Genomic DNA, 25,675 nt, shown 5'->3' with positions numbered 1-25,675 from the left:
AAACCTTTGAAATTCACTGGAAAAAAACATAGGTTTAACACTAGCTCTAGTTAGCTGGACATTTTACTCATACAAAACCATTGAAATTCCCACGTTATAGTTAGTTAGTTGATTTAACTCCTGACAAGCCTACTATTACATTTAGGCGCGCGTTTAGCATGCGCAGTAAATTATCACGATCCAGCCCTGAACTACCTACAATGGATCAGTGGTTTGGGAGAAAGGGCTTTCACAAATGCTCCTCCTGTCGGGCATGCAAGTTTGGACAGAATACCACTCACTACCGCACTCCGTTCTCTGATACCGATTTTTCCATCCAAGGCAATTACAACTGCCGCACGGAGTTTGCGGTATATGTCCTAACTTGCACATGTGGCCTACGTTATGTGGGCAGTACCGGTGCACAGGTGCATGTCAGGATACTGCAGCACCTCAGAGCTATAGTTAACCACGATGGAGCATATCCAGTGGCGCGTCACTTTAACAGCAGGCACAATAGGGATTTGTCATGTCTAACCTATTATGTCATTGACGCGGTGGCCCCCCTCAGACGTGGAGGAGACCGTGAAAAACTATTGCGCCGGTTGGAAACACAATATATCGTCAAGCTCGACAGCAAACAACCAAATGGGTTGAATGCAACGGAGGACTTGCACAACTTTCTGTAGGAGTACTCATTTTTGCACACATACTCTGCACAACAATGTATATAGTGGTTAGAACGTGAGCACAATAAATAGAATTGTATATAGCGTGTATATATATGAAATCCTGAATAACAGCACCTATTTTTAGGTATCTTGTAGTCCTGTCTTCTTAAAGGTCTGGCTGTTTTAGTTTTCTAAACAGCACAGTTTTTTTAAAAACAAACACTTGGAACTTTTTTCTGTTTTGGTGATTTTTTTACATTGGTTATTAATTCAAGCACTTTTATCAATTTTTTGGGATACACAAGATTTTGATGTAAATAGTTCCTATATGAACATGATTTGGACATATGAATAATGTATAGATGTACATATACTTTGTCATATATTGGAATTTGGGACTATATTATGTATATAAATGTATAGTACACTTGGGTGCTGTTTTGGTATTTTAAGTCAATGTGTATGATGGTTTAAACAACAAAGGACAGTGCAATGCTGTGATTCATATGAATTATTATATGTTGCGTTGATTTGTTTTCTTATGAAGTTTGATGTATCTCCAACTGTACTCATGCACTTTATTAGTTTCTGGTTAACCCTATATAATGGTTATTATCGCATTCATGCGGTTATCTCTGATTCCGTTAACAAATGTATAAGGTTTAGATAATTAACTGACAAAAAAATGAAACAGTATAGTTGATGCGATATGCAACAAGCATTCATGCAGATTATGCTTCCCAGTTAACTATCTACACGCATTCAAGCGGCTATTTTTAAAGTCTCTAGGTTAATTGCCAGTACATATCTAATGGTTTGTACAGAGGGACTCTTGTAAATATGGTAAATACATCAACAAAAAAGTATTTTATCAGTACTGCAACAGTGTTATATCAACATGGCGCTACTTTGCACTGTGCCTGTAACCAAGGCTCTGTTGTTTTAAATGTTTTACCATGTGACTCACGTTTGGAGGTGGGACCCGGATGGGTGTGACTTCACTGCATATGATATAAAAAGTTTCCGCTTTGTGCAATGTGGTGTGTGAACAAGACTTCGTCAGTAGTCGAAACGTTGCATTTTGGAAGGCACAAGAACTGAATAAAATATCTTGCCTGGAAAGCGTGGGGTCTGTCTCTTCTCTCGCCGCTGTGCAGTGGAGGGTTGAAGATTTGTGCTGATATATATATATATATATTCACTGAAAAAACCATAGGTTATAGACCATATATAGTTAGGGATTCGCATTTACAAAACCTTATTTTACTCACACAAAACCATTGAAATTCCATATATAGTTAGTTGCACTAACTATATATCGCGCACCCGCAATCCACTGCTGATGATGTCACATATTACATCATTCATGACATGGTCAGTGACATCACTGATGACATCACTGATGACATCTCAAATGACATCACTGATGACATCACTGATGACATCTCATTTGACATTACTGATCACATCACTGATGATATCATTCATGTGATAATACGATGAACCTCTTCAGACTCTAATTTAACCTTAGATACAATCAGTGTAAACAGACACTCACAGACTGCCACTCATCCATGGAGTTACTCACACACCTAGTCAGTCATGCAAAGAATCAATCACACCCCCATTTCCTCAACTATACAGTTATACAAACTTTACTTATTCAAACATATACTAACACATATTTACTCTCTTATACAATCCCTGATACAAGTTCACAATGATCCATACAGCCACTCACACATTCACTGGCTCTTATGCACAGTTATTTATATATGTCAACTCTCACATGTACTGTGTTTTACATATGTACTTACTTTGACATGTAGCACTGAGATATCCATTCACTCACCAATACACTCATGCACACAGTCAACCGCCCATACAGCTGTTTCCACATGCACTTTTGAAACCATACATCTAGTGAATCAACTGCTCACACATCTATGCACAGAGTCATACACCTCCCAGCCACCCACACACACACTCAGTCTCCCATACAAATACTTGGGCAACCAATCAATAACCCATATAGTTACTCATATAGCTACTTATCAACACATGCAACAGTTTACAGAACAACAGACATAATGATGCACAAATTAAGACATTTTAGTCACGAACCCATGCACTCAGTGAGACACATTTAATCACTCACTCATACAGTCAGTCATGCACCTACTAAATCCTTCATCCAGACACTTATACATCCACTCATTCTTTAATATGTAAGACATATTTTAACTTTACAGAAACATACAGTCACTGGATGTTGTCATCATTGATGTCATCAGTGATGTCATTTGAGATGTCATCAGTGATGTCATCAGTGATGTCACTGACCATGTCATGAATGATGTAATATGTGACATCATCAGCAGTGGATTGCGGGTGCGCGATATATAGTTAGTGCAACTAACTATATATGGAATTTCAATGGTTTTGTGTGAGTAAAATAAGGTTTTGTAAATGCGAATCCCTAACTATATATGGTCTATAACCTATGGTTTTTTCAGTGAATTTTCAAGGTTTTGTAAATGCAAATTCCTAACTATATATGGTCTATAACCTATGGTTTTTTCAGTGAATTTCAATGGTTTTTTAAAAGCTAATATCTGTAGCTGTAAAATGTATTCTTCTTTTAATCTTAAAATATATTTTACATGTTTTTTATACAATTTTAAAAAAAAATGTTTTATGTTTCGCTCCCAGTCCGCGAACCGGTCAGCTTCCCGTTAGCTCAATTTAAAGCCGCGGCTCGGTCCGCGAACCGGTAAACGTTGCTTTAGCGTAACTGTTACGTTAGAATGACGTTTTGCGTTGTCGCGTAATACGTCATTTGACGCGCCAAGTTAGCGGACCCGGAAGCGGACCGGAAAGCGGAGCAAAGCGCGAAACGTAAACACAGCAGGTCATGTGACTCGGTAATAACACTTTTCATTGGTTCATTTCACTTTTGGTTTCCTAATGATGTAATACTAGGTCATGTGATCTAAAATTAACACTTTTCATTGGTTTAGAACTTATACTTTTCCCAAATGATGAAAACCCCTCCTTCTTTCCTCACTCTGACTATCATCTTGGTGAGAGAAAGACCCTTTTTGATATTTGAGCAATGGCTTCATTAGTTGATTCAGCTGGTGCACCCCCACCACCACCTTCACCTCCTCATGGGAAGAGAGGACCACCACCCCAGTTCATCACCAACACAGAGGAGGAAGAGGATGAACTAGAGGAAGAGGAGACAGAAGAACCACAATTCATACAAGAGTTGCCCCGTGTTTCCCATCGGAAAACCAGTTTCATTTGGCAGTTTTTTTCACTCCCTCGAGGGCAGAAGAAAGTAAATGCTAAATATGTCACCTGCCTCATTTGTAAAGACAAGTTATCAAGAGGCACTGAAAAAAAATATAGCATGGGGAACTATACTATGCATCGGCATATGAGCAGGTGGCATCCATTGAACTACAGCCGTGCAGAGTTGCGTGACCTGCAGGATAATCCAAGAACAACTCCTGTGGCCAGGTCAACTTCGCAAATATCATTGACAGGAGCAGAGGAACGGGAAACCGTGCCAAACATTCAGCAGAACTTTAAACATATGAAATTAACCTGTTTGTATTGTGGTGCATTGCTTTCATGTGGTAACATGAGCATAACGTTAATGAACGTTGATTATGAAAATCATAATTGCCCTAACCGCCCCAGACAGTAATTTTTTTTTGTTGCTCCTGTTAAGCCCTTTTCAATGCCTGTTTTTTGTTGTTTCCCCTCCATCAAAAACAAAAAAAATCATAAAACTGTTCAAAAAAAAAAAAACCAAAAAATGTTCAGAAAAAAAAAAAAAAACATTAAAAAAAAGTTCTTTTCAGAACTACCTCCCCTTTCAAATAAAATTGCTAGAATGTTTAGCATTCTGGCAAGCTCTATTTCTTTTGGTTCGCTTCCCCGTTCGCTGACCGGTTCGCGAACTAGGAGCGAACCAAAACATTTTTTTTAAAAAAAAAGAAGAGTAAGTATAAGGGAAGTAAACAGAGAGTAATGTTAAAAGAAAGACAGCTATAGGGAGTAAACCAGAGATACTGTTTAATAGATCTATTTACCGAAGAAAAGATGGAAAAGGTTATAATTGCGAAAAACAAAATGGATAAGGAAGTGAAAGAAAAAAAAGAGAGTAGAACAATAACAAAGAAGAGTTTCTTGGAGAATGTGAGTGAATGTTCAAAATAAGATTAAAACATGTGGAATAACAGAGAGAAAAAACAGAAAACAGAAAAGAAAAAATAACAGAAAAAGATTAATTGAAACAGCAAAGAAATGTAAATAACATAGATCCATATCATCAGCATAGGCAATAAAAGTTTTGCAGCTTTTATCAGCAGAAATATGTCGCCAAAGCATTCTAAATAGCTTGATACATATGGCCCCAATATACTATCCCTCTGTAGTAGTTATAGATTTAGATAGACTTCTCTGTTATAGTTATGGATGGAGTTAGGCTTCTCTTGGTTAAATCACATACACTTTTTTATAGTCCTACTTCCACTCTGATACTATACACTGCCAAAAGATAAATTCACTGATAAAAACTGCCTATCTAAAATTAATCCCTACAGTGCCCTATCTCTACTAATATATATTTTTTTAATCCAAATTTCAGGCAAAATGGAAGGCGAGCAGCAAGTTCAATTTAAAATTGTACTGCAAGAGAGCAGCCAAGGAAACATTGATGAAAATCAAAATGAATTTATGGATGAAAGTAGGGACCAGGAACTACTACAATGTGTGGAAGCAGTGGATAACCTGCTTAAAAATGAGGACATTTTACACCCTCATAGACTACAAAATATATTCAATGACAATTATGAAATTTCTGACAATGAAATGTTAGAAAGTTTAATAAATTATGAAACACAATCAAAATAAAAAAAATGCTTAAAAAATAAAGAAAATAAAAAAATCAACAAAAACAACAAACAATTAACATACAGTATTTGAAAAGTCTATCATTCTTTTATCCTTATAGTACGCTGCCCAGAACGCTTTCCGGTTCGTGTACTAGGCGCTCACCGCGCAAAAAAAAAAAAGATTTTTTTTTTTTTGCCCTGCTGGGCCCTTTTAAAACCTCCACATAAAACCTAGGGGGTCAAGGAGGATCTACTATGCCCCCTTATGGTAATTTCCCCCTTTGTTTTGGCCTCCTCTTGTCTCTCGATCCTACCGAGAGACAAGATGGCGGCCGCTCCGGACTGTTTAGAATGTTGACAGACACCGAAGAGCCAATCAGCTTCGCATCGCAAAGTTCCGTTACGCGAAAAGTACGCGAACCGGAGCGCTACCCGGGGCGCTGTTACAGATATATATCTTTTTTTGAACGTTAATTTCTCAAAATCCACTGGAGCACATATATTGAGACCTAGCAAAGGCACATCGGGCTAACAGTCCCTACAATTTTGCCAAGTTTCGTGCAAATCCATTCAGCCGTTCGGGCTAAAAGTGAGGCCAACCGCCCTATGGAAATTAACATGGGAAAAACACGTTTTGGGACCCCCCTTTTTTCTCGGCACCCCCTTGCCGAACACCCCCCAAATTTTCAGGAGCTGCTCAGAAACAAAATGTGCCATTTTCCTGAAAATTTCAGCCAATTCCGTCCACAAACGCCAAAGTTATTAGACATAGAATTTTCAGAAATCCCATAGGGAAAAAATCCTAACTATATATACCTACTGGCGACCGCCAGTAGGTAATATATATATAGATAGATAGATATAGATATATATATATATATATACACACTCACACATATATGTGTGTGTGTATCTATATATGTTTGTGTATACCCTTACCCTCACTCCAAAACTCACCAGCCCCTAAATCCTGAAAACATCCTCACCATCCAATACCTCACCCACCCCAAAACCTTAAAAAGTCTTTACCACTCTATATTCTTACCCACCCCTAAACCCTAAAATGACCCTTACCAACCTATACCTGCATTCAATCCGTAAACCCAAATAATATCCTTACCAACCTATTCCCTTACCTACCCCATAACCCTTAAACACCCTTACAACCTAAATCCCTTACCCTCTAAATCCTAAAACACCTTTACTACCCAATACCCCTGCCCATCCCTAAACCCTAAAAATACCATTACCACCCAATACCCTTACCAACCCCTAAAACCTCCCTTACCACCCTAGTCCCTTACCCACCCCTAAAATCAAAAGTCACCCTTACCAACCCCGAAACCATAAAATCACCCTTATGGACCTATTCCCTTGCCCATTCCTAAAGCCTAAAAGGACCCTGAGCACCCTATTCCCTTACCAATGTATACCCAAAAACACCCTTACCAACCTATTCCTTTATCCACCCCTAAACCCTAAATACACTGCTATCACAGTGTACCCTTATCTACCTCTAAACCCTAAAAAAGCCCTTATCACCTAATACCCTTACCCACCCCTAAACTCTAAAAACATATTTTATACATATAGAAATAAATATATATAAATATGTACATATATTTATATATTTTATATATATTCACTGCAAAAACTAAAGGTACAGGGACATTATAGTGAGGCTCAGATTTTACTCATACAAAACCATACAAATTCAGCAGTTATAGTTCCCTGAGCTAACTATCTCGAGCACCCTTGCAATGCTTTGCTTATAACCTCACATGTTACATCACTCATAACACGGTCAGTGACGTCATTGATGACATCCAAAATGACATCACTGATGACATCATCAAGTGAGTGTAAGTGTTTATGATTGATAAACATATGTACTAAGATAATACAAAAGTTAAATTACTATACTAGGTGTACTAGTAATGAATGATACTACTTCTTATATATATTATGTGAGTGGCTGTGTGACTCTGTGTTTCGGTGTGGGTGTCTGAATGTCAATATGGGTGTGTGGGCGAGTGCTGTATGGGAAAATAAGCGGGTGAGTGAACAGCTGTATGGTTGTGTGAGTGGCTGTTTGAGTGGATGTATGGGTTGGTGAACGAGTGACTGTATGGGTAGGTGAGAGGGTGTGTGATTGAATGTACAGGTAAGTAAGTGGGTATCTGAATAGTTGTATGAATGAGTGGTTGGATGTGTAAATGGGTGTATGGGTTAGTGAGTGGCTGTTTGAGTGTGTGTTTGGTTAAGTAAGTTGGAATGTGAGTGTCAGTGCCAAGAGACCTGTTGGTATACATGCACTTTATAAATCTTCCTTAACATAAGACAACATATTGGAGAGTGAATGGATGTGTAAGTGGCTGTATGGGTGAGTGAGCAGGTGTCTGGGTGGCTGTATGAATGAGTGAGTGAGTGTGAGGGCCTGTATGAGTGCATGACTGAGTGTATGAGTGCTTCTATGGGTGAGTGAGTGGCTGTGTTGAGAAGCTGTATGGGTGAGTGACTGGGTGTGTGAGTGGCTGTATAGGTGAATAAGTGGATTTGTGAGCAGCTGTATGGGTGAGTGTGTGGCTGTGTGAGTGGGTGTATTGGCGCGTGTCTGGTTGTATGAGAAACTGTATGGGTGAGTGAATGGTTTTGGGAGTGGCTGTATAAGTGAATGAGTGGGTGTGTGATTGCCTCTATGGATGACTGAGTGGCTGTGTGAGCACTTCTATTGGTCTGTGAAGGGGTGGTAAAGGCATATGTCTGGTAAAGACCTCTGTGGTAAAGGCACTGCTTGGTAAAAGCATTGCAAAGTAATGGATGCGTGGCAAAGGCAGTGGGTTAAATGCCTCTTTGTGGAGGTTGTTTTCCATCAAATGTAACCTGCAAATCACACAAGTAGTAGAAAATCCTATATGTTTATGCATGATGTACACATGTGTAGAATAAAGCAATCCAGCCTAGCAAGCACGAGTGGTATGCAAGTTGAGCCCAGGATAAGCACCTTAACAAAAATGGGTAGTTTGTAAACATGAGAACCAATTTACGAACAGCATACTTAATCCAGATAGGGAGAAGACAAGTTAGTAGATTTCCAAATACAATGCAACTTGTTTGTGGATATAGCAGGTTAGGATACGATAGGGAATGGGGTGGTAATGGTTTCCTAACATGAGTAAGTAGAATATGCATGGAACACAAATTCTTGAAAAAGGGTCTTCCCTTTTTCAAAACTCCCAAATAGGTTAGTTGTCAAAGGAAATTGACCTTTGATGCTCACACTATTAGTTTTTATGCATCGATGGGACACTGTGGTGAAAGCATAGGAACAACACTTAGGAGGAAGGTCACCCAATCAACGTTATAAATAGCAGCCTGAAAATGGGCCACATTATGGCTGCACACAGAAACCACCTCTCAACGTACCGAATTACACATGACCTATGGCCTGATTTAAGAGCTGGCAGACAGAGTAATTTCATTTGGCCTGGCGGAGAACTGGATGTCTGCCAGGTAGAGACTATTCCCTCCACCAAATTTAGAAATGACCGCCAAGTTGGTGGTCATTTCTAAAGCATTGACAGGAACCACCATCACAGTAGTTCCTGTCAATGCAGTTTACAGTTTGGTGCAGGGCCATGTCAACATTGAGGGAGCCCTGCAACAAACTGTTTTCTTGTTTATTTTCAAAAAGAAAATCTCGAAACTTAATTCTTTTTGAAAAAATAAGGAAATGCTCCTGCCCTCATGGCAGTGGCGTAACGGACAACCCCGCAAACCCCCCAGCCCCCGCAGTGCGGGGCCACACTCTTCTATATATGAAGGGGGCCCATCAGCTTGTTTGTCCAGGGTGTGTGTCTCATGTAAAGCATATGCAGTTTGCAGCCTGCTTTGAGCTGCTCTGCACTGACTCGAAGTGAAGAGAAACAAAATAACAACTTTTGTTTCTCTTTCACTCTGAGCCTGCCAGGCCTCTCACATGAGCAGATACCCCCTACCCCTCCCACTCCTCCTCACAGAAAGAGTCTTCCTTAGAGCACTGCTTGTCTGAGGGGAAGAGGCTGCACAGAAATTATTTGGGCAGAGATAAAGTGGCTACCTTGAATTGCAACAGACAAATATAGCCATTGGTTCACAATTTAACATTCTGCAAAAAGTCCCCAATATGGTTCTGAAATAGAACTTTATAAGAAATCATTGGTATTCATTTGAATATGGCCTTTCTGTCTTTGTCAGTCAGGGTCCACCAGGGTAGCTGCAGGGCACCCTTAAAGTGTTTTATTCTTACATTGTCTGTTTAAACTATGAACTAATAAGGGGAAACAACACCAATCTGATTTTTCTAATTGTTATACGGTCTGGACATTAAAACACAGCTCATTCCCATATAAAACCAGTTAGGTGGCAACCATAGGAAGAGGATGTGTTCAACTGCAAAAACATAACCAGGACTCTACTTAGGGGCAATGAAGGGACACATTATAGCTGGAATGTTGAATGAGTGCTGAAGTATGTGGAGGGGTCATTGCATATGAGTGGTTGTGGTAGGTGAGCGCTAAGGAAGTGGACCCCCTACCCCAAAAGGCTCTCCTACAACAACAGCCTTTTTTTCTCAATGACATTGTTTTGCTAACGGTCTGCTGTAAGGGGACAGGGATAGCATGTTTTTAAATAGTTAAATGCAGGCATGGTGTCCTCTGCACCCAGGGGAGTTGTTGTGCTTGTGTGGGGACGTAATATATTTCAATCCAAGCAGGGAAATTAAAAAGGTAATTCAATCAAAATTATTTTAAATATATTACCTAAATCAGCAATGGCCATGCCTGTGTGCGCAGACATATTCGCTATTTTCTCTATGTGTTTTTTATTGTAATCATTGTCTAGAATATCACAAGTGGAACTATCTGTAGTGTCCTTAGATGCAAATTGTAGCGGGGCATACATTCGGCCATAGTTACACTAGTGGCTGTACTTTATGAGATAAAGTGGCTGCCGTACATTATTAGGATATTGCAACTCACTCAGGAGTTCCATGACCTTATAGATGGAACGAGGCCGAAGGTGACTTACAATATCATTATCATCTGCGGCAGCAGGTACTTTATTCCATGTAACACATGGTCACACCATCACCTTTCCCACAAGCCACTTAAATCCTTGGTGTGTAGCCAGTGGTGTAACAATAGCCCCTGCAGCACCCATGGAGCAGAGGGCCCCCGGGCTCCAGGGTACCCCCTCCTGCCCTCTACTCATGGTGAGGGGAGATTTAGCAGTTTTCACAGCCTCTTACCACCAGGGTTTTCCTGGCTGTGATGGGCAGTGAAAACTGACCTCTAATTGCACTCATCTAGATTAGGTGGGTGGAATAAGAGGTCTGCCTCTGACGGCGTTACTTAACGGGGCGTTGCAGGGGTTTAATCACGGCAGAGACGGAATAGTCTCCACTGTGATTAAACCTAAGACCCTCCCACTTTTAAATTTGGCGTATGGACCTTTATCTTGGTGGTTTGTATCTCCCTCGCCGTTGTGATGGAGTATTTATACCACCAAGATATAAATCGGGCGTTGTCTTACAGGAATTAAATAGAGAAATCCTCTTTAAAACAGTCAGACAAAACCTTAACACTTCTGAAAGGTTTCCAAAATTAAACAATTCATACCTCCTAAAACTATTTTTTTAAATATTTTACAGAGTTTTATATAGCGTGAACTTGACCCTAATAGGGTATCAGAGCGCTTTACACAAGCACCAGTTGCATTACATGACGACACATTCATTTTGTTAGGCACGAGGAGATTAAGACCCACATGCATCATCCCGGGATTTTGCAAGTTCTAAAGTGCGAAAAATAGCGATTCGCATTTTAGAATTCGCAAAACGGGATGCATGTTCATTTTCGCAAATTATTTGCGATTCGGTAGAAATCGCAATTTCTACCAAATCGCAAATATTATGCGATTTTCAAAGTGCGAATTCGCATTTCACATTGATCCTATGGGCCAAAAGGCCCATAGGGATCAATGGGATTTGCGAATTCGCACTTTGAAAATCGCAAATCCTGATTGCATTTCAAGGGTGGTGAGGGGGGTTCAAATGAACCCCCCCCCTGCACCCATGAAATGTTGTTTTCGCATCATGTTGCGCACACACATGTCCTAAGGACATGTGTGTCCATAACATGAATGTTTAAAAAATGCATTTGCTGCGTTTTTAACACTTTTTGCAAATTTACCGAGTGGTTCAACCACTCGGTAAATTTGACACCCTAATTGCGAATTCGCAATTTTAAAACTAATCATGCATTGCTTTTAAGAAATCACAAATTCGCGATTTCTTAAAAGCAATCGCATTTTTAGAAATCGCAAAAATGTTGCGATTTCTGAAAATGTATGATGCATTCCAAAAAGGGATTTTGGAATCGCAAACGGCCGATTTGAAGGAATCGCACCGTTTGCGACTCCAAAAACCCTTGATGCATGTGGGCCTAAGTGATTTGCCCAGAATCACAGAATGTTCTGTGCCATTGCTGTGACTCGAACCCAGGTCCCCAGATTCGAGGTCGACGGCCCAAGCCGTTTGGCCAGCTCCTCTCCTTTTAACCTAAGTTAAAAAATCGCAGATTCGATGTTTTCCCATTTCTGAATACCCCTAAACTGCACCAAATTGCTCCTCAGAGTGGTTTGTACACGGTGGAGCACACACCTTCCACGAATTTCTGATTTGAAGCCACTTGACAATGGCGAAGACCTTTGAAGAGCTTGTGTGTTATTTGCCTTTGCTTCCCATAGTAATCAGAAAGTAAAAAATTGAATTCAACCTGGCTCATTTCTCAGTTAATGGTGAGGGAAATTACATTAGTATATCCAGATCACGTTAGACATTGTAAGCACAGACCGGCTAAATCAGCTGAAACGCACGCGGCTGTGAGCATGGCAGAACCTTGCACTTTGTGGTTCAGACAGGAAACAGTGTGATCGCGTATGCAGAAAAGGGAACCTGCACACAGGCTGAGAAAGCTATTACTGTGCAGCCATTATCTGCAGACACTGAGTCTGCCTTTCACATTCGAGGTAGAATTCACTTTGCTGTCACAGGCGGTGCTCGGCCCCATACCTCAGCAGCCTTGGCAGATTGTTTCTCTAAAGGTTCAGCATAAACACAGTCTTTGCTGTCTGGTGCTGGCAATAGCAGGTGGGAAGGGGGCACAGTGGGTGCTGTAATTCTTCCATTAGGAGTGCCAGATAGCTCTGATGGGGCACAATCAGAATGAGAAGCTCTGTGCTTAACCCCCAGATTCTTTGCCCATCAACCTATGAATTTCTGCTGCTGAAAGTGTAATGTCATACTTTGCATGCAAGCACTTGCTTACTCTTAGAACTTAGATCTCTGTCTAGCTAATATTCTCAGAATAGAGAATCTTATGTAAATTCCTAGCAGTTGTACATTTGGCTGTTTGTGGATGAGGCGAATATACTCCACTTGAAAGCTACCTTCATCTCCTTTCATTTATACCTGTGGAAAACACAACAGAAAGCAGTCAAAATTTCAGGGCGAAAGAATAATAATAATAATAATAAATAATAATAATAATAATAATAATAATAATAATAATAATAATAATAATAATAATAATAATATAAGAATAATCAGGTGGAATCGGTACCATAATTATTGATTCCCCATGGTATTTCCTCAAGATTAAGGAAACGCTCAGAGCATTCCTTTTGGGTCTGTAGCAGGTTACCGCATTGCAATGTTGGAAACCGTACTGCTGCAACTTGCAATCCTATAGGGAGGGCAAAGGTGTACTGCATGGATATGGATTTTGGCACAAGTATATGAGTCTGATGGACAGCACCTCCCCCTCAGGCCACGACAATCAACAGTAAACGCTCCTAAAAGATTCACTTCCCAGACTCATGTTAAAAAGGGAGTGTATCAAAATCAGTGGTGATGAACGTACATCCAGGAAGCCAGAAATCCCTGCCATATTTTCAGGATAACCGTTGCCAATGTAATTAATTCTATTTAGATACATTGTAAGTAAATGTATCAAATAAGCCTTATACGGTTTGCCAAGAGCAATCAGAGCTACAAATACAAACACATGTCTATAATTAAAGGTCTAACATACGATTCGTGAACTATAAAAGGTAAAGTGAGTAGAGGAAACCATTCAAATATTCGCACAGGTTTAAAAGATCTAATACATAAATAAATAAGACAATGTCTCCTGCCAGGGTATCCTGAAAATCAGGCATGGATCTTGCCGTCCTGTATCTACACAGGTCACAAGCAGTGAAAGAGGGGTTCGGGTTGAACTAGGGTGCCTTCATCAGTTTTAGTACTTGACTAATTTGTACAACATTGCAGATAGTGGTGTGCTACTAATAGTGTCAACCCAATCTTTACTTTAACTGTTCTCTCACATATCTCCTGACTGTCAATGTGTACTAATCTTTCTTACTTGCGGTACACTTGCTGCTTTGTTTGTTCACATCTTTTATATTCTTTACTGAAAGATTGTTCCCCTGATTTCTACTGCTTCGGATTCAGAGTTTTGCTTGTGACATGTAGGGGGGCTGGATATTCCTACTGAGGCACACTTTTAAGGTCTTAACTTCTAATAAGGTGGTGAAAACTGTAACAAATGGAGTGCCTGGGTGGCCTAATGATAATGTTGTGCATCTATGTTGTCTAATTAGTTTTCCTTGGGCTCCTTAGAGGATAACTTACTGGGTTGATTTGTTATCGCCTGGCATCCCTGGAGTCCTCAACAGCTGAAAGAAGATAGTGCTTTGTCTCTACTGGGTAAAGTGCTCTTCCTCCAACTTTGGGCCAGGCTTATATTCCAAATGATAAACACAACCTAGAACTATGGGCCATATTATGAAACTTTGGATTTGCGATTCGAAAATAGCGATTTTTTGAGAATCGCTATTTGAAAATTGCAAAACGCTACATATGTAGGATTTGCAAATAATTTTGCGAATCCTACATATTCCTTAATTGCGAATTGCAAATTGTGATTCACCATTAAGGAATACCTCCCCATTCATTCCTACAGGCCTACAGGCCCATGGGAATGAATGGGAAGACATTCTCAATTTGCAATTCTCAATTAGAGAATCGCAAATTGAGAATGCAAGTTCAAGGGTGCCTGGGTGTCAAAAGGACATCCTGTTGCATCCCGGAAATGCATGTGTGCACATGTGGCACACATACATGCCCTAAGGGCATGTATGTGCAACAAATGGCACTTTAAAAAATGGGTCTCTTACATTGCATTTAAGGAATCGCAATTTGCGATTCCCTAAATGCAATCACAAAATAAGGAATCACAAATTTGTGATTCCTTATTTTGCGAGGTTGTTTTCCATTCATACATCCCACTTAGCTAAATTGCCATCGCAAACGCCGAAATTCTGCGAATTTCGGCGTTTGCGATCGCAATTTTGAATTATACATATGGTCCCTATATCTTTTGGATGAACTGCAGTAGCTGGGTAGGAATATCACACCATCAATGATTCAAGTCTCATATGTTTCCATAAATCTATGGCTGGCCATCCCCAACTCCAATTTCAGTGGGCAGAACCATACCCGACTCATTGACTCAGGATGGAACTGCGTTTGCTACTGCTTAACTTGTCTCCTTCAGGATCATTTGAAAAATAAACCTACCCTTTATCTTACAGACTGGGGTAATACCTCTCTGACAACTTTAGCATATTCTCCACCTGATTATGAGTTAGTAGTGTCCGTGCTATCAAGATAAAACAAGATAGCATAACATAACATAAGTAGAGAGTGAAATAACACAACAAAATGCAACACAATATAACCTGTGAGCTTCTCCATCTTAGTCTCAGCATTCAGACTGTTTTTGATCTGGGATCTTTGCAACTTTACAGCAAGTGGAGTCCTAATAAGTCATTTTTTGTAGGGTTACAATCGGTGAGTTAAGTTAGAAGTAACAAATTTGGCAGCATTATCTTCAGCACCACCAGTGGCATTGTAAGAGTGTCATGGACCAGCAATGAAGAGACAAGGACCCCTAAGGGCTGTGGTTTAATGGTAAAAGACAACCTCAATGTGGTGATAGGCCCCTCACTACTGGGCTCCAGTGTCATTGCACCTGCTGCCCTATTGATAGCTACTCCCCTGATCACAAATACATTACGTTGGGCGTAGTGCCTTCTGCCCTTTCGCAGTAGCCCACTGCTCCGCGCCCAAGCTACATTTCTGCATAACATGTGATAGCCTAATTGCTGTGCACTTCTAGCTGTAACCACTTAAAATGGCTTCTTTATCAGCTGGTTCAGTCAAATTACCTGAATTTCCAAAGCAATTGAAAACCTTCCTTTCCCCTTGATAGGCTTTGTATCTGTATCTGCGTCACTATTAGCGCTGGGATGCCTTCGGGTAACCAGGCGCTTTATAAATGTTACCTCATTCATTCATTCACCCTGTAACACCCCGTAAAGACCTATCCTTCAGTACTTGCCATTATCAAGCAAAATGCTCTCAGATTTACATTGACCTACTTCTCTTTTTTAATCACACTCTTACTTTCCTCTGCTTCACTAACAGATGACTAACAGCTTGGAGCTTCCAGATGGAACATCAGTGCTAAACAAAGACATCAGTTACACCAGGTGAAGATCACAGTTTTTTTCGGAGTACAAATTCGTGCTGTAATATCCCAAAAAGTGACGCACCGGCAGCGCAATGGGCTTGTAAATAAGTCTCACAGTTTGTAATTGGGAGCCAGGGTCGGACGGTATCACAAAATGGGTCCAGGCACCGGTGCTTCATCTGAGCTTGTGGTTGCCAGTGGGGAACACCGGCACTCATTTTTGAGAACTGCCACTTTTTTTTCCGCCTCAAGATATCAACCAAGAGCAAAAAAGGGAAAAAAGACAAAACATAAAAAGAAAGACGGAAAAGCCGTCACATAGAAGGAAAGTAGGGTGCGGTGAGAATAATAAAAATGGTCTGGGACAGTGTGGTAGTGGACTAAAGAGGCATCAGGTGCTTTAAGACTACGCAGTCTTGGTATTCCACGAGCCAACTTTTCATTGCACCAGCCTCTGGCACCAACAATTATTATTTTACAAATTAGGCACTGGGGTGCACCATAAATAAAGGTGGCTTTTATTTAGTGAATCAAATAGCTAAAAAAAGCTGTACAGGTGTTTTGCATATGTAGCTGAGACTTGATTTATTTGTAAAACAAAAACGACCCACTAGACCATAAAACAAGCCCACAGACAGCCAACAACAGCCCATACACTGAGCTGTCAGACCAGCCCATGAGGCCCTGACGGTATACAACGTTTACAACGGAATTTTTACAACGCACTACCATTAGAACGCAGGCATTACCACGCATACCATTACAACGCATTGCGCTGGGGGGCGCTCTAGGATAGGGAATAAGTATAATTTTATATCCAACACCTTCCCTAGTGTCCACGGGGACTGGAGTTGGAATATAAAATTATACTTACCACTATCCCGCACCTCTAAGCGCTATGCGTTGTAACGGTATTCGTTGTAAATACCGCGTTGTAAAGGTATGCGTGGTAACAGTATGGGTTGTCACGTCATACATCCGGCACTGACTGATTGACAGATAGGCCAGGATGACAATATTTGCATCCTCAATTGTGATTCGTTTAACACCAAATAGTTCAATTCCTTAACTACAATATTTTACAGTGCATGAAAATAATTGTAGTTCAGAATATAAAAAAAGGATAAATTGTATGTAAAACAGTCCTTTCATGAAAGAAACAGTGCGTGGAAGAATTACACTTTTTATTATTGGTGCAGAAGAAATTAGGAGTACATATTGAACCCCAAACATACCAGAGAGCAAATAGCACAATTTTATGCACAAAAAAACAGTTAGTGGTACATTACATACTGTGTGTTTTCAGAACGTTCAATGTGGAACTCTACAGGCTGGCGAAAATTCCTTCTGTTATACGTGTCCTATTACATGCACTTTGTTCACTTCCACCGAATCTACTTTTTTTTCAGTCATGTTAGTCTGCTCCTAAATTAAATCCAACTGTAGTACAACTTGAAAACATTTTTGTAGATACAAACTGTGGGCCTTATTCACAAAAAATGTAAAGTAAGACCATAGACTGAGATATTCCCTGCACTTGTACTGGAGCAATACACAGTAGTAAATCCGTTTACGTCTGACAGTAATTTTTTTTATAAATTCCTGAAAAGCATAAATGGAGATATTGTCTTCTGTAAGCATATGTTTATGGGAAAAAAATATCTTTGTGAATAGGGCTCTGTGTGCATTCTATGGCTGAATTATATTTGAGTTTTTTGCAAAAGCATGACATGGAAACTAAAGGTTGCAAAGGGCAGCTTTACACTAAAAATAGTGGGTATTAATACCAGGTCCCAGATTTACTAGATTATCACGCAGCGCAGTTCAGCAGCTGCAAATGCTGCACTGCGTGAGGAGGAGCCAGCAGGGGATCGCCATATTTACAGAAATATGTCACTCCCTCTAACTCAGGTGCAAAAAGTTCTGCCGTGCGCCACTGATACACCTTTGCACTACAGTGCAAGGGTGTCTCCGTGAGTCTAGCATAGGTTTTGTTTTGGAAAGATACCCTTCTTGTACAAAATACTATGCTTAGGCTAACTTTAAACCATATCCCATTTTGTATGTGAGCTGGACAGTGCAGCACACATGCAAAATAGGAAAAGAAAGGAGAAATGAAAGCATTTCTCCTTCATAGTGCCTATTTGAAATGGGCACAGTTTTTTGCCGCAAAACCCAGTCTACTTTTTTAAGTAAATAGAGTTTTGCAGCAACAAACTTGGGTGGTTGCATTGGAATGCCCATGTGCCACCCAATGAACGCCCCCTTGGCACTAAGTAATGCAAAGCTGCGCTACTTGATGCTGTGCATTACTTTCAGGGTATTTTCCTGCGCAGTTTTGCACTGGAACATAAATAGGTACAAACAGATTTTGCATCGATCTGCGTCACTTTTGTGATGCAAGCAGAGCATAAAATCTTAGTGTATGTGTGCCCAGCAGCTTAAGTGAGAGCGTAAAAAGCCTTCCTTTAGAAAATTGTAAAGAAAACGTGACCAAATGGCAAATTTATCCTTATATATTGGATAAATTGCAAAGGTATTGCAGCATTGCTTTATTGAAACTTGAGTGATAATCAATTATTTCATAGCCTTCCAAAGCAGACAAAGCAATATACCACAATAGTAGTAAATCCATGTAAGCACTGCCTGATAATTGGGTTCCCTTGAGAAAGACTAGATGGGCCGGATCTTCTCAACATATTCTAACCCTTGTGCGCACTCTAAAAACACACAATGAGGAGGGCCTGGTTAAAACCGGATGCACTTCCCATAAAAGGTCTTTCATTACTCCTATGACTGTTGGAATACCAATGGTTTGAGACGCTGTGCTACATTACCTAACTTGCAGGATGGGAAAAACAGAATGTGCACCCAAAAATGGTCAATTTCCATTTAGCGGTGTGGGTGTAACCATCCTATTTAGACCAACCTAGGATGGGGTTGTGCTGCCATCGGATGTTCAGGCTCCACCATCTACTTTGCAACATCCAGTGTGGATTAAACAAGACATGGTGGTAAAATAGATGCCCAATCTATGGTTAAAGTTCTGCCAACATGCCCTCCTTTCTTAGTTTAGCTAGAACAGAAATGTCTGAAAACTTACAACATATAGACTATACTCACTATTTTTCTTAATTAATTTTTTACAGAACCACAAAATTATACAATACCTTACACATTCCCAACCCATCTCATATCAAAAGAATGGGTTCGGGCATGTTGAGGGTCCAAATTCAGAGCAGTATGAAGCGCCAGAGATAAAAATAAATGTTCTCATAATTTCATGGAAAATATTAATCGACTAGTGATTTCTAATTCTTACATTTTACATTTTTTTCTTAGCACTGTGACCCATAAATAGCCGGCTGAAGACTTCCAAAGAAGCAACTCTACACAAGGGACTACATCTAACTCTACCTCCCTTTCCGCAGTGGGGCGAATATCTTAAAGAGAGATGCCTGTGTTTATTAAAATTCACTGATCTCACATTTTTTACAGGCTATTATCAGAGAGGTAATGATTTTGCTGACTGCAAAGTACATGTCCAGCTAAAACTATACATGTTTTAAACCCCCATCACTCAGGTAATGGTTGATGCTATCAATGGTTCCCTTCCAATCGGTTCAGTACATTTTGCACTAAAACCAATAATTTTCTCACTACTACTTGAGTGGCCTGTGCCCGATGTCACCTTTCTGAACAGTGTGATCTTCAATCCCATTTTCTTGGCCAAATTACTGGAGAAAATGGTAAGCCTCTGAGGTGGAACCTCCTTCTCTGATCAGGCAAGAAAACTCTGGAACTCCGTTGTGGCAAAATGAAGAACTATCTGAGATCTGTTGGAATTCAAGAAGGAATAAATACCTGATCATTCTTATCAGAGAAAACCCCTGACACAATCCAGTATCAAGTCCCACAAAGTAGAATCAGTGCCCACACAACAATAGCATTTAAGAGCAAATGAAAATGTGTCACATACTTTTCTTTTCTCCACTCTACTCCAGTGAGTAAGTAAGTAAAAGCTTTATTGTTAGAGTAATTAAAATTGTTACAATATGAAATACAGTGACAGAGTTCATTAAAACAATAAAAATAAGACCTTCTCAAGGCTCGTAAATCAGCATCCCTGCTGAAAATTGAGTCCTGTTTTATGCAAGTAAACAAGAGGCGGCAAAACATGTGAGAGAAATTAGGATTCAGGTTGTGTGGGTGGAGTGCATAGTGCAAGGAGGAGGCCTGTGCAAATGGTGATTGGAGTACAAGTGGTGCGAGTAAGCCGGAAATTCAAGTTCAGAGCAGCTTTTAATGGGCAAGGTGCTTTGCCCACGTCCCTGGTGGAGATCAGAGGTCACTGCTGCGTGAGCTGTGCAGATTGGTAAAGTACTTTCTTTAAGGCCAGGTCAACTCACTGTAGGTATTTTACTGTTTGGGAGATTACTCGAGGATCTCCAGAGCTATTATTGTTTGGGCATGTGGCCGGACTAGTCACTTAAATTTGATCAGCAAATAACAAAACTGGCCACTTCCTGCTACGCCATTCTAAGACTGCTCTGCAAAGTCTTCCCGCTCCTCCCCTTTTCGGCAAGGAGACTCATGGTCCAGGCTCTGATTCTTTCCCAGCTCGATTATGGAAATGCTCTGTGTTTAGGAACCCTAGGAGCAACCACAATCAAATTGCAAGTCACTCAGTATTGCGCAGCACGTATGCTTCTTAAGATTCCCAAACGTTACTCCGCAAGACCTGCTTTGAAGACCTTCCACTGGCTTCCAAATATGGACAGAATAAAATTCAAGTCCTTATGTATTGCCCATATGTCCTTCCGGAAAAAAGGCCCCTACATCATCTGGTCCATCATCTCCCCTTATCGTCCTAATAGATGCCTCCGATCAACCAACCTCTACCTAGCCTCTGTTCCCAAAGTTAAAAGGGTGAGAAGTGGTGGTTGGTCCTTCCATTATAATGCTGCCAAGCTGTGGAACGCTCTCCCCCTCCATCTATGCTCAGAACCCAATTTCCTGTCCTTCTGTAAACTTCTGAAAACATGGCTCTTTCAAAAACCCACCTATTAAGCTGCTGTGATCTGTCTGGTGTCCTTCACCAGGGCTGGGATGCCTATGGGTAGGTAGCCATGCGCTCTATAAATATTCCTATATATAATAATACTGCTCTCAGGGGTCTGTTGACCTCCCTTTTAAGAATTCTTATAACTCTGCTTGCATACTTGTCCTGGCCTTGTGCTGGGTGGCCTGTTAATGTTTGGCTTTTGAGCATATTGTTGGGAGAAGGATGTTATAAATGTTTCCCAGTTTTTAATCGTCGAGTTCCTTTAACTGTGGGTCTGCTTAAAGTGGTCTTCAGCTTCCTGTTCAAGAGAGTCTATGTTGCTTGCTGACCATTTGACCCTCCTTAGGTTGTAGGTCCCTACTTGTTGTAGTAGCATCAGAGAGCCAACATGTAATCAATCAGGGAATTGCTGTAGGTGGAGTGGTAAGACAAGGCAGGTGGAGAATGTACTTGGAAATAGCCATTCAAGACCAGTAGGCACAGATGTCCATTTTGTCGAGCAGGGTTCAGTCCCTTTTAGCCCTCCTCCCCAGCTCTGTATCAGCCTGCGGTGGTATGTTCAATTGGCATTCTTGTGCCTCAATGATCTCACTAGTTGGTGAGCAGGCTAGTAGATAAGTGTTAAAGTTGCCTGTGACTATGATCGGGGGTGTGAAGGGAATGCGCCTAAACTGAGGAGACTGTTACACATCTTTGTCAGTGTGTCTGCATGATCTTTACGATTTGGTGGTGCGTAGAGATTTACTAATGTTACTGAGAAGCCTATTGTAGTTGCCCGTCCTTTCTGCGTTGCTAAGTGCAGTACTTGGATGTTGTCCGAGTCTGCTGTTTGCTCCTTATTGCTGACCTTAATTGATGTGGACAGGTATAATGCAAGACCCATTTGCTGATACTGTGTTTTGATTTTTTGGTCGCAGAGGTTACATAATACGAGAAGCATGGTATAGAGATTGGTTCTTAAGCCCAGGCCTCCTGGAAGGCAACCACCGAGAAGGTTTGAAAGTAGGATACAAGGTCACGGTCTTTGAGTTTGCTGTCTTGGATGTGACTGTTCCAAGAGCAGTGTCAGAGAGTTGATATTACTAGTTCTGATATGTCTCCTTGGGCTATCACCGGTCACCTTGCTGGTTGTGGCTTATTTGGTACTCTTGCCTTCCTCTCCCACTCACTGGTCACCGGCCCTTTCCTGTGCTGGCTCATGAGGTGGTATTCTAGTTCCAATGCACTCGCTATTTCCTTACTCAGTGGACTCGCCCCTAGGGCGTTTGTCAGCGCAGAGGATGGTTTTGGCCTTGGCGTGTTGTTTGCTTTCCTAGCTCACTGCCTTCATTCTTTCTAAGCGGATGTGGGCACCCTGGTTCCAGATATTTTTCAACAATTATACCCCAATCTAGGAAGGGGTTACTTTCTCGTTATACCTTGTCTGCCAGGTCTGTTGTGCTCCAGATGAACTTGGTGGAGTGTCTCTGTGGCCAGGGTTTTTGTTTACAAATTTGATGTATTCAATGTCAGCTGAGGCTGCCCCAGCTAACTCTGGAATCTTTTTCAGCAGTGTTATAATGTTGCCTCAATTGATTGCGGATATAATTGCTTCCAATTGAGCGATGAAATGGGTGGAATAAAGGTATACTGTAGTCTCTTGTTTCTGGGATCTCTTGAGGTGTGCTCTTGGGCGACAGTTAGAGATTAGGTGAGACAGTGAGACGTTTGCTCTATTGTGGTGTCAGGGTTCCCACTGGTTTGGTTTGAATAGTTCTCTTCACAACCAAGCTGTGGTTGTTGGAGCTTCCGAGTTGGATGTCAGGAGTCGTTATTTTAGAGGGGAGCAATCCACCGGCCATCTCGTCCTTGATATCTTTAGCTAGGTTTGCTGGCGGTGTTTTATGAGTGGGTGATGACCCATGTATCGAATTATGAGCCTTTAATGTGACACTGAACATTGTGATTGGAGTTAACTGCCCGCAAGTCTTTTCGTTTGCATGTTCTTTAGCTTCGTTGGCTGACCAGAGATTGGGAGTGGGAGTAGGGGAAGGACATTTGCTAGTGCCTAGGTCCCCTAACAGAAACTAGCCTTCTGCAGTTGGCACTACTTGTATTGAGAGAGATTTGGCTTCAGTTGTGTCAGACGCTCTCACCCTTGTCTTGTTGGGAAAATTGGCCACATTCCTTTCTGGAGCTGGAGTGGCTATTCTAAAGATGACATAGTTTCCCAGCCAGTTAGTTTTAGGGTCATTTTTATTCCTTGATTTCCGTTTTTGTCGCCTTTATTTGTGTCTAGCACCTCCATCTGCATCAGTTGTTCTTGCAATAGTGTGTTTTGAAGTGAGCTATTGAGGCCAAGCTGGCTTTGTTCTGCCTGCTGCTGGTGTCGATATTGGCTGCACATCCCTTTGTTTCTCTGTTGTGGCGGTACCTGGCTCTGTAGATATGGGCTCTTGGGTGAGGTTTTGAAGCAATAAGGAGCCAGGGAGAGGTTTAGATGCAGGAGTAGGACTAAGTGTGCTTTGGTTGGTTCTTGTTATTTCAGGTTGCCTCGACATTTGGCTGCCCCCTTTTTCCACTGGTTCCTCTCTCTCATCTGGCAGTGAGTTGATCCAGTTGTTGTTTTGGGGCCTCAAACAGACTTTTAGTTTGTTAAACGAGCTAGCAAGATTAGCTGGTAATGTGCTCAGTTTTCCTGTTTAGTGCACTTCTGATGAGACTGTTTAAGTCCGACATCTTGCCATCGATCCCTGCGATGTGTGTGGCTACGGTCTTTAATATCTCTATTTGGATTTACATTTATGCGGAATGATACTCCATGGCATTGACCAAAGGATTGTATGGTCTTCAGCATGGAAGGCCAGCCTCCTGCGTCTGGGGGAGAGTTGTTGCTTTCTGCGGCAGATTCAGAATCAACAGTCCCAACTGTTGGATTTGCCTTGACTACAGTAACTTCATGTTCAAGGTCAGCAGCGTAGGAGGCTAGCATCTCAACCCTTTCTTCCTGTGTCAGGTAGGAAGTCTCTGCACACTCTGTGTGCACTTGTGGTGCCACGTGAAATGCGCCTGCGTGTTTTGGTTGCCATTTGATTGTGGACCCCATTGATCTGGCAGAGAGCTGAAGTGGATGTTGTGTCTTTAAGTTCCTTTGAGGTAGTTGGCTCCTTTGGGGTTGGAGACGAGCATACTTGACTAAGGGGCGAGAGGTGTGAGAGTTCATTTCCACTCTCTCTGGTGCTGAAGTTCTTGCTGCCATAGAGGCTGGAGTTAGAATTATTTGACCAAACTGGTGCGCGCCCTGGGTGGTTGGGCTCATAGTGAAATCGCCAGGTGTCTCCAGGTCAAGTGCCCTGCTGCCTGCACTTGCTGGGCCTGCTGTGCAGGCAGGCGCCCTTCTTTTGTGTTTTCTGTTTTGCCGTACTGGCCCAAGGTTGAGAGTTGGCAATGAATGGGCCTCTGGGTTTTCGAAGTCAGTGCTAGTAGGTTCTGCCTGGTAGTGGTGACGCTCGGGCTAAATGGTTAGAGCAATGATCTCGTCTGAGTCAGGGGTCCTGCTTGCTAAGTTTATTGGGGTTCTGGGAGTCTTCCTGCATCAGGAGAGCCTTGGTCGCCAAGACGTCTGTCGCCAAGACTTCTGTTGCTGTCAGTGCGGGTGGCACTGCCATGGAGGAGACTCCTGCATGGTCCTCATTGGGACTTTTATTGTTGGCATTAGGGGGCTGGCAAGCCCTTACTGTTGGATGTGTCTGAGAGGATGGCCAGGTTTGCATTTATCAAAAATTAAAGTTTAGAAGCGAATTTTCGGTTGCTTATCAGGGCAGGCTGCCCAGCACTAAATGGTGGTGGATTGTTGTGAGAGCTTTCTCCACCTACGGTCCTGCTGCATTGAGCTTCTGGCTTTCCCTGACCTCATCCTGATGCATCGCATAGCAATTTGATCCCAATTTCTGCCAGGTGCTAGGCTTTTTGTGAATCCTGGAGGGTAATTTAGGCAGGCTAGTTGTGCTGTTGAACTAGTTGTGCACTGGTGCAGGTTGGGTCAGTCAGAGTTCAGAGTTTGAAGTCTTTTCCTAGCACCGCCACACCACTCTCCTAGAATGGTTGTCTTGCCTGGTGAAGAGGGGGGCACGTGCACGCTAACGAGGTGGGCGAGAATAGCAAGGAAGAAATTTCCCCAGTGCCCCAAGACTTGCCTTCTGATGCTAGCTGGAGTTGTGAGTACCAGGGAGGCTGACTTGCCTAGCAGTTCCCAAGTGATAGCCCTGTAGTTCTATTTTAGCTTATCCGAGGTTCCAGGTTCTGATTTACAGTGACTGAGGGAGACAATCTTCTTCTTAACCCTTAGAACCCCAGGCCATTCAGGTCCTGGGTATAAGCTTTCAGGGTCAGGGCTTCCAGGAGATCATTTGTGGGGACACAAGTCACCCTGCT

The 25,675-nt window shown here is 41.6% G+C and overlaps 1 protein-coding gene across 9 annotated transcripts in view; it reads right to left on the bottom strand.

Moving 5' to 3' along the window:
• Positions 1-25,675, bottom strand: part of DOCK10 (dedicator of cytokinesis 10) — a 1,740,483-nt gene that overhangs the window by 1,363,002 nt on the left and 351,806 nt on the right. The gene's annotated exons all lie outside the window — the stretch shown is intronic.

This window comes from Lissotriton vulgaris, chromosome 11, assembly GCF_964263255.1.
Source record: "Lissotriton vulgaris chromosome 11, aLisVul1.2, whole genome shotgun sequence".
Taxonomy (NCBI): Eukaryota; Metazoa; Chordata; class Amphibia; order Caudata; family Salamandridae; genus Lissotriton; species Lissotriton vulgaris.
Note: the sequence above shows the minus strand (reverse complement) of the source record. Positions and strands in the feature narration are given on the sequence as shown.